Source organism: Ictidomys tridecemlineatus, chromosome 8 (assembly GCF_052094955.1).
Source record: "Ictidomys tridecemlineatus isolate mIctTri1 chromosome 8, mIctTri1.hap1, whole genome shotgun sequence".
Classification (NCBI taxonomy): domain Eukaryota; kingdom Metazoa; phylum Chordata; class Mammalia; order Rodentia; family Sciuridae; genus Ictidomys; species Ictidomys tridecemlineatus.
Window position 1 is genome coordinate 145,900,765 of NC_135484.1, and position 11,130 is coordinate 145,911,894.

At 47.1% G+C, this 11,130-nt stretch overlaps 1 long non-coding RNA gene across 1 annotated transcript; it reads left to right on the forward strand.

The window, feature by feature from the left end:
- The first annotated feature begins 2,079 nt into the window (after positions 1–2,079).
- LOC144366367 (uncharacterized) lies at positions 2,080–7,417 on the forward strand. The gene is made up of 2 exons (XR_013425445.1): positions 2,080–5,392; positions 6,254–7,417. It is a non-coding gene; the product is annotated as an uncharacterized LOC144366367 (long non-coding RNA).
- The last annotated feature ends 3,713 nt before the right edge of the window (positions 7,418–11,130 follow it).

Below are 11,130 nucleotides of genomic sequence, written 5' to 3' on the forward strand. Positions count from 1 at the left end.
AATAAATGCGTTTAGCCAGGTGCGGTGGCACACGCCTTCATCCCAGTAACTAGGGAGGCTGAGGCAGGAGGATCATGAGTAGTTCAAAGCCAGCCTCAGCAACTTAGCGAGGGTCTGAGCAACTTGGCGAGAGCCTGTCTCAAAATACAAAAAGGGCTGGGGGGTGTGACTCAGCAGTTAAACACACCTGGGTTCAATCCTGTTACCAAAATAAGTACATAAAATAAATGTGTTTAGAAGATGATGAACGATTCTATCGTGGGAAGATAAAGGCAAAGCGGCTAAAAAGCGTCTTGTCTGTGGACTTCCTCTGGTGATCATGGGACTATTCCTCTTGTAATATTACAAAGAAAAGAATCAGGAAATAAACCTATGTACTTTGTGCCATGTCAGCTGTGGAAAAAAACAGAAGAGGAGGTGGGATGACTTAGAGGGACATGTGAACAGTGGTTATCGACAGGTGATAGGATGCAGGTGAGTTCCATTTTTCTTCTTTAGATTTGCCAGTGTTTTCCAGACATGTTTCAAGTAGCCTGAGTTTCTTTCATCCTTTGATTTCTTTTGTTGATGAAGACACAGGATATCAGCTCTGCTTCTCTGAGTCAGTGTGGTGTGCAGGACAGCCTCGCGGGCTTCCTTCTGAAACAGGGAGGTCATTACTCAGGGTTGACGGAATAGCGGGAAGAAAGATGGTTTGGTTGGGGAGTTTGGGGCTGAGAAGTGGGCATCTCCCCCCTTTTCTCTCCCAGGTTCGCCCCGTGTGCTGTGCGTGGGTCATGATGCCGTTACCCTCAGGAGCCCAGGCTAAGATGAATTGCTGGAGTTTCGGCTCAGGCCACAAAGGTGCTCGAGATGGGGCCATTGCACGGGCTGCTACCTGCCAAATGACTCTGATGAAAGACACTTGTGAATTTTGTTGCTAGAAGCCAAAGGGCTGGAGGAACGTAGGTGGAAGGAGGTGGGAGTTTGCTGGGGGCATCCGGCAGCTCTTCTGCTTGTTTGTAGGGAGCTGTGTGATGACGGAGGCCCAGGTCGGAAGGCTTTTTCTTATTTTGAGTTCCAAGGTGGAAGCAAAAGTTCTTGTCTGGTCCTATATTCTCCTTTGACTTTTCCCAGGGAGGAAGTTTCCTTCTCCACTTCTTCATCCCTCTGCAACCCTGCACAGCCCCAGGACAGTGGCTCCCGGGTAGGAGTGAGGGAAAGTGAGGACTTTCCCCAGGAAAACCTTCTCTTCTTACCCCCGTGGCTGACGCCATGGTAAAGTGTCCTGCACAGAAGGAAACATGGGGCTGGGGATGTGGCTCAAGCGGTAGCGCGCCCGGCTGGCATTCGTGTGGCCCGGGTTTGATCCTCAGCACCACATACCAACAAAGATGTTGTGTCCACTGATAACTAGAATAAATATTGAAATTTCTCTCTCTCTCTCTCTCTCTCTCTCTCTCTCTCTCTCTCAAAAAATAAATGAATTTAAAAAAATGAAGTCTTCTTAAAAAAAAGAATAAACGCAATAATAAGTGTTGACAAGGATGTGGGGGAAAAAGGTACACTCATACATTGCTGGTGGGACTGCAAATTGGTGCAACCACTATGGAAAGCAATATGGAGATTCCTCATAAAATTTGGAATGGAACCACCATTTGACCCAGCTATCCCACTCCTCGGTTTATACTGAAAGAACTTAAAATCAGCATACTACAGTGATGCTGCTACATCAAGATTTATAGCAGCTCAATTCACAACAACTAAACTATGGAACCAACCTAGGTTCCCTTCAACAGATAAGTGGATAAAGAAAATGTGGAGCTGTAGCTCACTGGCAGAGCACTTGCCTAGCATGTTTGAGGCACTGGGTTTGATCCTTAGCACCACACACTCACACACACACACACACACACACACACACACACACACAAATAATAATAATAAATAAAAATAAAATAAAGACATTTGTTCATCTACAACTACAAAAAATAGTTTTAAAAAAACCAGAAGGAAACATGGAGATTCCTCTCCTCAACATCTTTGTTTATGACCTGGAGGACCCCAGGCTGCTTCCAAGGCTGAGTCCAGGCAGGTAGCTCAGAGCTCTCCCGCCCTCGATGCCCAGGACCAGGCAAGGAGAGAGTGATTCACGGGTTTCCACTAAGGGTGACGATGCACAGCCACCTCCTTGGTCTACCTAGATAGCTCCCTTTTATGCAGCACAGAGGTGAGAACCACAAATATCTGCTGCCCTAAATTTGAGGAACACATTTCTGGTAGAGATTGGGTTCCCCTCTCACGTCCCTCTGGTGAAAACTCTGTGGCACTTCAAGGCTTCTTTAACAGAGAATGTCACCAGGTTGGTTCTCTGTCCCTATTAGGAGGTGCACCCCACCGTGGAGAATGGAGGATGTAGTTTGCCCCTTAGAGCTGGGACTCTTCCTGCCTGAAGCTCTGTGCTTGGTGGAGAATGTATTCAACAACATCATTTTCTTCTCAGACAAGCAAATAGTCTCTCTCTCTCTCTCTCTCTCTCTCTCTCTCTCTCTTTTTTCAAATCTTTGAACTGATCTGACAGTTTAAGGCTGCAGTGGCAGACAACCTTGGCTCTGCGCCTAGTTTTAGAAGGGATGGACGCCTCCTGTGCTGTGCCCCTGGGAGCCCACCCCCACCTGCTCATCCGATTGGATGTTCCTCCGTCCACTTGATGCCAGAGTTCCACGCCCTCTGGTGAGCTTTGGACAGTGAGGGTGTCTTGCTTCCTGCTGAAGTCCTCTGAGACTCACCCTTTGGTAATAGTTTCTCAACAAACTTTTTGCGGGTCTGTCTTAATACTGATCAGTTCTTTGGGAAGACAGATGTCTAGGGAAGGGGCTGCAGGGGCCCCGTTGAGCCTAGTGCAGGGTGAATTCCTTTCCCCTCCTCCCTTCTCCACTCTTTCTCCCTTTCTTCCCAGGAATAAATGCTTCCCAGAATTCGTAGCTCCCTTCGTGTGGGGGGAAGGAGTCTCTGTAAGGGGAGCTGTTCTTATCTTGTCCTTTGTCCTCCTTTGAATTTTTCCAGGGAGAAAGTCTCCTTCTCCATATCCTCTACAAACATTTTTCTTCGCCTGTCACTGGGTCCCTTCTTTGAATGCTTTGGTGGTGGCTGAAAAGCCAGCAGAGGACTTCTCGGGCGGCAGGCCCCATCTTGTCATTGAACACAGCGCCCCGCTGACAGTGATTCCTCCCGTGAAGGGAGAGAGACTAAGTGCTTTGTTTTTCTCCATCTCCATCTCCTGTTTTTCAAACTTGACAATTTTCTCCAATCCACCCGAGATTCAATCTTGACTTCATGATCCTTTACATGTTTTGACATTTCAGAAATCAAAACAACAGGGATATTGTCTCCTAGCAGAGTTTGATCAGTTATTGCACAGACGTTACCAAAACAGGGACTCGTCAGCCTGTGCTTCTGTTGAAGGGATGTGAAGGATGAGGCCTGAGCCTCTGGACCTGGGGCAGCAGGTGTAAGAGTCAGAGCTCTGAGCTCTTCTCCAGCTGTGTTCAGAGGAAGCCATTGGCTTTATCAGCCTCAGTTTCCCTACTTATAAAATAATCGGATCGATTTCTCAATGGATTTTTGCTCCATCAAAAACAAAAACAAAGACTTAGCTGAGTGTGGTGATGCATGTCTGCAATCCCAGCAACTCAGGAGGCTGAGGCAGGAGGATTGCAAGTTCAAAGCCAGCCTCAGCAACTTAGCAAGGCCCTAAGTAATTCAGGGAGACACTGTCTCTAAATAAAATATAAAAAAGGGCTGGAGATGTGGCTCAGTGGTTAAGGGCCCCCGAGTTCAATCCCCAGTACCAAAAACAAACAAAAGACAAACAACTTAATGGAAAGTCCTGTTTCGTATTTTCAAGCATCTCTTTGCGATAAAGTCAGATAAATTCTAGGGATCAGTAACAAAAATCACGGAGATTGGCAGGTTTCTCAGCTTTGGGTTAAAGCCTTAAATTCCCATCATCAGAAAACAGTGCTCACTGCCCGTGGACCTGGGCCCCTGTTCTCCCCATTGCTCTGTGTAGATGCTGTAGGGTTTTGGCAAAGTCTTTTCTGGGGTCCCCTTCCATCATTTATAAATAGGATATTTATAAATCAGCTATTTATAAATCATTATAAATAAGGAATTTATAAATTCCCTATTCCCAGCTCACAAGGCTGTTATTAGGCTACCTGAGTGTGCTTGAAAAGGCTCCAAGCTCATCAGGAGAAAGGAATTGTCTTCTTTCCTGTTTTACAGTTTGTTTCCTATTGTACAAATTTTTTGTGAGCTTGATAGAACGAAAAGGCAGCACTTTTACACTTTTGTACTTGATATTAATCTCAAAAACACTGGCATTGACAAGAAGTTGCTATCAGCCTCGAACAGCTTGCTAAAGATCTTCTGGTTCCACGGGATACCCCACAGTGAGAGCCAGAGAGACGATGAGTGCTCGCATCAATTTTTCTTTTAGGAGAGAAAAATCGATCCGTCGCATTGTGGAAATGGACCTGGGATATTATTAAGTATAAGTTAGTTTGATGACATTACAGTGAAGTCCATTTCTTTTCTGCAAAGTGGCACCTGGATTTAAGCAATTTCTTTAGGCCATCTCTCGAGCTGATCTTGAGTGTGACAGGCAGCCTCAGGTCTCTTCCTGCCTCTGTTGTCAGAGCTGACTTCCTTCCTCCCGGTTCTTCTGGAAGACACAATCCCACCCACTAGAGACACGTCCAAGTCCTCCTCCTGGCAGAGTCTGCAGCCCCCAGATGGCACCCACTGCAGTCTCCCTCCTCGTTGCCCACGATCGCATCAGGTGCACTTCCAAAGCCCTCGCTGCACGCGTGGAAACACGCAGACGGCAGAGGCTTGAGCCCAGGAAAGACAGCATTTCTGTTGCCCTCTGACCCACGCTGCTCTCTCTAAAGGACTCTGGAGGTCCTCTAGAAGACGGGGCTCCCTGCGGGAAGGAAGGCTTAGAGGCTTTGCTTAGTTAAGGACAGAGAAGAGCATCTTAGGAGCGTCCATCTTTGCTCTTCACCCTCAACTCTTTACTCCATTTTCTGATTCCTACAGTCAGTTGTCAACCTGTCCACATGCCCCTTCACAGTGTCTTACTGTTGGTAGTGTCCAACAGTCTGCAGATGTCATGAGTGACCACACACCCAATGTGACCGAGCAACCTGGTTTTCAGCGGTGTGCCAGATGTCACAGCAGATCACACTTAACTACAGTAGCCTGCACAAGGAATCGGCCTTCACGTGCCTGGGTTGGATGGACTGCGTGGGAAAGACCTGACGGAGAAGAAACGAATGGCCACAGAGGTGGACGCACCAGGCATGCGTGTGGGGGTTGCACTTTTTTTCTCCAGTGCTTCTGAGAAATAGTGAGTTCACTAATAAACCTGTTGTGAAAACAATTTTAATTAATGCATACCCGTTGCTGCAAATGAGCACAACAATTCCTTACCTGTGTACAGAGGTTTGCAGATTACAAACATCCAGAGACCCTGGAAACCAAATGAACAGACAAGAGCTGGTTGTGCAATGATTTGGAGCAACCACCTGCTGTTACTCATTGAGCCTTAGATGCTCAACCGTGCTTAGGTCTTTATCATGGCTGACTCTCTGTCGCTCTAATCCGTCCAGAAGCTTTTTGGGGCGGCTTTAAAGTTTCCAGTTATGATATGGAGCCTGCATTTCCAACAATACTGGTGTTAGTTCAGAATTAACCCCAGCTGGTGTGTCCCTCTCCTGATACAGGATGAGGAGGGCCATTTAGGTGTACTGGTGGGACCTAGCCAACTGTCAGACTCTTCACTTGCTCACTTGATTGGACCTTGGGTGTGTTTACACGTTTCCAGCTGTGGATGAGGTCTTCAAGGGTGGGTGTGCCTTCTAATTAGATGTTAAGGGTAAGTGTGAAAGGTCGTACTTGGCAGCTCTGAAAGAGCTTTGCTGTTTGCTCTCCAACTTATTTTCTCCTCCCCTTGGATATCAACTAAACTACCCAAAGGCCCTTCAGAGTCTCAGTGACTTTTCTTTAGTCACTGAGATTTCAGGGCTTATTTGTTTTAGCCTCTAGCAGTTACCTTACTTCATATAATAACCTTTAAGCTTCCATCCAATACTGACATTCTAAGTTTTATAAATCTTGAGAAACAGGACTCAGTTTTGACTACTTGTGATTTTCATACCACTAACAGTTAATTCTTTATGTTTTTTTTCCCCCTTCTGGTTTTCCACAGGATGTCCATTCCCTTCCCCCTTCCATGTTTAATGGAGCTTTGGATTCACTCCTGGACAGGAAAGTGACTGATGGGAATTGAGCCCGACTGCCCAGCTGTTAGTGTAATCAGAATTCTCCAGAACCAGGAGGATATCTATGTCTATCTGTCTATCTGTCTATGGGAAGGTGGCCAGTACCTCACTTGGGGGTCCTTCTTCCTGCCCAGGAGGGAGTAAGTCATGCAGAAAATAAGTCAGAAATTATTAGTGAAGAACAAAAGACAAAGAATCAGAATGATAGTTTTAAGGTTGAGCATCTAATGGATCCAGCCCACCCAGGACCCGGAGCTGGACAATTAAAAAATGGCTCCTGTGGTTTATTGAAGGGGGTCCCTCAAAGGCAGGGTGAGGTTTCGGGGGCGGAGTCTTGCTTGGTGATGTCTTGCAGTCAGCAGGTCGATTGGCATCTTGGCAGGTCACACCCACCTCTGAGAGGCTGTGCGACTACCGCAGGTCACCCCATCTCTGGTGCTGTGTGGGACCAGGCAGGGCTGAATAGGAATTCACACGTGCCTGGGCGATCTTACCCCGTGGTACTGCCACAGGAAGTCCCAGACACCAGATGTTCCTATTCAGAGGCTATAATGCTGGAGTAGTCCACACACAGCCCGTGGACTGTCTGTCTGTCTATTGAGAATCACAGTGGGAACTGGGTCATGTGACTCTGTAGGACAAGAAGTCCATAATACGCCATCTGCAAGCTGGAGAACCAGAAAGGCCAGTGGTGGGACTCAGCTGTGGCCTGAAGGCCCGAGGACCAAGGGAGCCCATGATGTAAGTCCCCATCCAAGGAGTTGAGGAATGGGAGGATGGGGGGAGCCTCGGGTGTAAACCCCTGACTGAATCTGAAGGCCCAACAACCAGGAATATCAATGTCCAAAGGCAAGAGAAGATGGACGTCCCAGCTCAAAAAGAGGGAGAGGGTTTACCCTTCCTCTGCCTGGGTGTTCTGTTGAGGCCCTCAAAGGATTGGATGCTCCATTCCCCATCGGGGAGATGTTTACTGACTCCCCTGCCAATCTCTTCTGGAAATACCCTCACAGGCATACCCAGAAAGAATGTTTTGCTGACTACCTGGACATTCCCTAGCATGGTCAAGTTGGCAAATAAAATTAACCATTGTACAGCTTGAAAGCAAGATGGTTTTCTGGGCATGCACTCAGTTTGTTTCAGGTTGCCACTTGGATCTGGGGGTAGTCTGAGTTGATGGAAAAACTTGACCTGGAAACAAGTGTGACTTGGCATCAGGACATGGTGATTACAGTTTGACAGAGAAGAATGCGGGGCCCAAAGTGGAGACCAGCGGGGATGGCGCCATTCAGTAGATCATGGTACTATCTAAAAGATTTACCTGCAAACTCTCATTTTCCCCTCCAAATACCACTGTCAATCAGTTTTCCACTGCTGTAACAAAATGCCAGAGATAATCAATTTAAAGAGAAGAAAGGTTTATTTTGACTCACAGTTTTAGAAATTCTAGTCCATGGTTGGTTGGCCCTTTGCTTTTGAGCCTGTGGCAAGGCAGCACATCACGGAGGAGCAGGGGGTAGAGGAAGTTGCTCAGCTTATGGTGCTGGGAAGTGAAAGTAAGAGACCAGCATCCCACAGTCATGTTTGAGGGGACATCCTCATTGACCTCCAACCTCCCATCGGGCCTCACCTCTGGGCCTCAACACCTTCCAATGGCACCATCCTGGCGATAAAGGTTTTAACACATGGGCCTTGGGGGTCACTCAAGATCTGAACTACCGCAGCCACTAAGGTGAGCTTTATTTCCGTATCTACTCACTGAGGAAGCCCAGGAAGTGAGCTCACAGGCCTTCCAGCAGTTCCAGGGGGTCCCTAACCCACTGCACAGTCATTAAGTACCTAATGGAGGCAGAGGTCTGAACTTTGAAGTAAGACTTAATGACATTTGTTTTTAGTGTTAGCTCATTAGTGGTAAATCAAGGGAATTGGTTTTAATTAGCATAAACCTCTTCCTGGAAAATTGGGTGTTAGTTTTAGAATCAACTTGAACGGGGGGCTATCTCTGAAAGGAAAATCATTTTTAAAATGCATCTGTCTACAAATTCCTGGTTTTGTGTTCTAAAACCCTTGGAAAACAATTATCACCACCACCGTCATCATCACCCAGGATCTGAACACAGGTCAGAATTCTGGTTCCAGAGACTGAAACTCTTGACCAGCACCCCGGGTTTTCTCCTCCTTCTCCTCTCCCCCTCCTTCTTTCTTCGAGGTACTGGGCATGAAACCCAGGGCCTTGCGCACGCCAGGCAAGCACTCTGTCACTGAGCCACGTCCAGCCCTTCATTTTAATGTAGGTAATGGTGTGGTGGATGGGTCTGCTTAATCCCCTGGTAGTGTGTAAATGTGTGTGTGTGTGTGTGTGTGTGTGTGTGTGAGAGAGAGAGAGAGAGAGAGAGAGAGAGAGAGAGAGAGAGAGAGAGAGAGAGAGAGATGAGGTTTCATCAAAGGCTTTAGGATATAACCATTTTATGACGTCATGGTTCTATTCGTCAATTACTCTTGACCCAACTGATCTGTGATTATATTCTAATAAACGAATATGTGTGTTGGAGGGCCTGATCTCAATTAAAAGTTTGCCCTGTTTGAATGTATTTATTCACCTGTGGACTTTGAAGTGCTTCCTATGTAAAATCAGATGATTTTAAGGAGCGGGGGAGGTGGGGTGGTTTTGCAGCTGTGGGGTGGGGCACGGGAGGGCTTTGCTCTCTTTTACTCCACTCTTTGATGTTGCATAAGCTACTCACACTATCAGTTGCTGTTGACATCGAAACCAACAAATATATTTAGCACAATACACCGGAGGCTGGGGAGTGAAGCTTTTAATTAGCCTTCAGGGGATTTTCTCAGATCATAGGTTTAAATAAAAAACAGAGGTGGGAAGTTCCCCGGCAGAGGTAACACGTACGTTTCCTCCTAAATTTTGGGTGTGATCTCAGCAAGCGTGAGGGCCGACCCGCAGACAGAGGAGTGGATTCTCTCTTTTTTTTTTTTTTTTTGAGAGAGAATTTTTTTTTTATTGTTGGTCGTTCAAAACCTTACACAGTTCTTAATACATCATATTTCACAGTTTGATTCAAGCGGGTTATGAACTCCCAACTTTACCCCGTATACAGATTGCTGTATCATATCAGTTACCCTTCCATTGATTGACATATTGCCTTTCTAGTGTCTGATGTATTCTGCTGTCAATCCTATTCTCTACTATCCCCCCTCCCCTCCCCTCCCCTCCCCTTTTCTCTCTACCCCTTCTACTGTAAATCATTTCTTCCATTTGTATTATCTTGTCTTACCCCTCCATTACATAGTTCTTGATATATCATATTTCACATTTTGATTCAAGTGGGTTATGCACTCCCATATTGCCCCTTATACAGCTTGCAGAATCACATCAGTTTCACTTCCATTGCTTTACATATTGCCATCCTAGTGTCTGTTGTATTTTGTTGCCTTTCCTATCCTCTACTGTCCCCCCTCCCCTCCCCTCCCCTCCCCTCCCCTCCCCTCCCCTCCCCTCCCCTCCCCTCCCCTCTTCTCTCTCTACCCCCACAACCTAGATGCCCTTCAATAGACGAATGGATAAAAAAAATGTGGCATTTATACACAATGGAGTATTACTCTGCATTAAGAAATGACAAAATCATAGAATTTGGAGGGAAATGGATGGCATTAGAGCAGATTATGCTAAGCGAAGCTAGCCAAGCCCTAAAAAACAAATGCCAAATGTCTTCTTTGATATAAGGAGAGTAATTAAGAACAGACTAGGGAAGAAGAGCACAAGAAGAAGACCATCATTAAACAGGGTTGAGAGGTGGGAGGGAAAGGGAGAGAGAAGGGAAATAGCATGGAAATGGAACGAGACCCTCAGGTTTATACAAAATTACATACAAGAGGAAGTGAGGGGAAAGGGAAAAATAATACAAGGGATTCTCTCTTTTAACAACGTGTTTGCACAGTTGGAACGGCCAATTCCAGCTACGGAAGAGAGCAAGGACTCTCACGTGCCTCGGTGGTTAGTTGGGAATTCTAGAACCCGTCCACCCTAGGCAGAGGGGGACAGGTGTGCTCCCGTCCTTCAGGAGCCCGGGCTTTCCTGCTGCCCGCTGTTTCCCGGGCGTGAGGAGTCCCGTCTTTGGGGCAGCCCCTTCCCCCCACTTCCCTCCCATCTGGGGTCCAGCTTACCCACCGTGACTCCTAGCTCTCGTTCTCTACTTTCCACCATGATGAGCCTTCTGAGTTGCACTCAGGGTTCTGAGTGCGTCCCACGGAGTCCCTAAGACCATCCTCGGAAGGAGGCGTCAGCATCCCTGCTGTCTAAGTGCAGAGGCTGGGGTGAGAGGCCGCGACTCCCCCTAGCAGGGCACAAACACAAGAGGTCAATCCTTTCTCCCTCATGCCCCCTTTTCTGAAGGAGGTTTCCTGGGAATAACTCCTGCTTTTGTGTGTTTGTTCCTAGAATCCTTCATGGCTCAGACCTAGAGAGTCACCCGTTCCTGTTCATTCATTCTTCCTGTTGATGGTTAACGCGCAGTCACACCAGGCCCTGCACGTTCCCCTCTACCTCCTTTGGCACTGATGTTCATCTTAGGTAGCTATAACAAAATGCCACAGACAAGGAACTTGATAAAGGACAGATGTTTCTTTCTTTATAGATCTGAAGGCTGAGAGGTCCGAGAGCAAGGTGCCCGCACCTAGTAGGGGCTTCTTGCTGTGTCGTCACGCGGTGGGAAGCAGAATGGCAAGAGGAGAGGAGTGTTGTGTTCTCACAAGGCAGAAAACTGAGCCCACCCCTGCAAGCCCCTTTGGACCT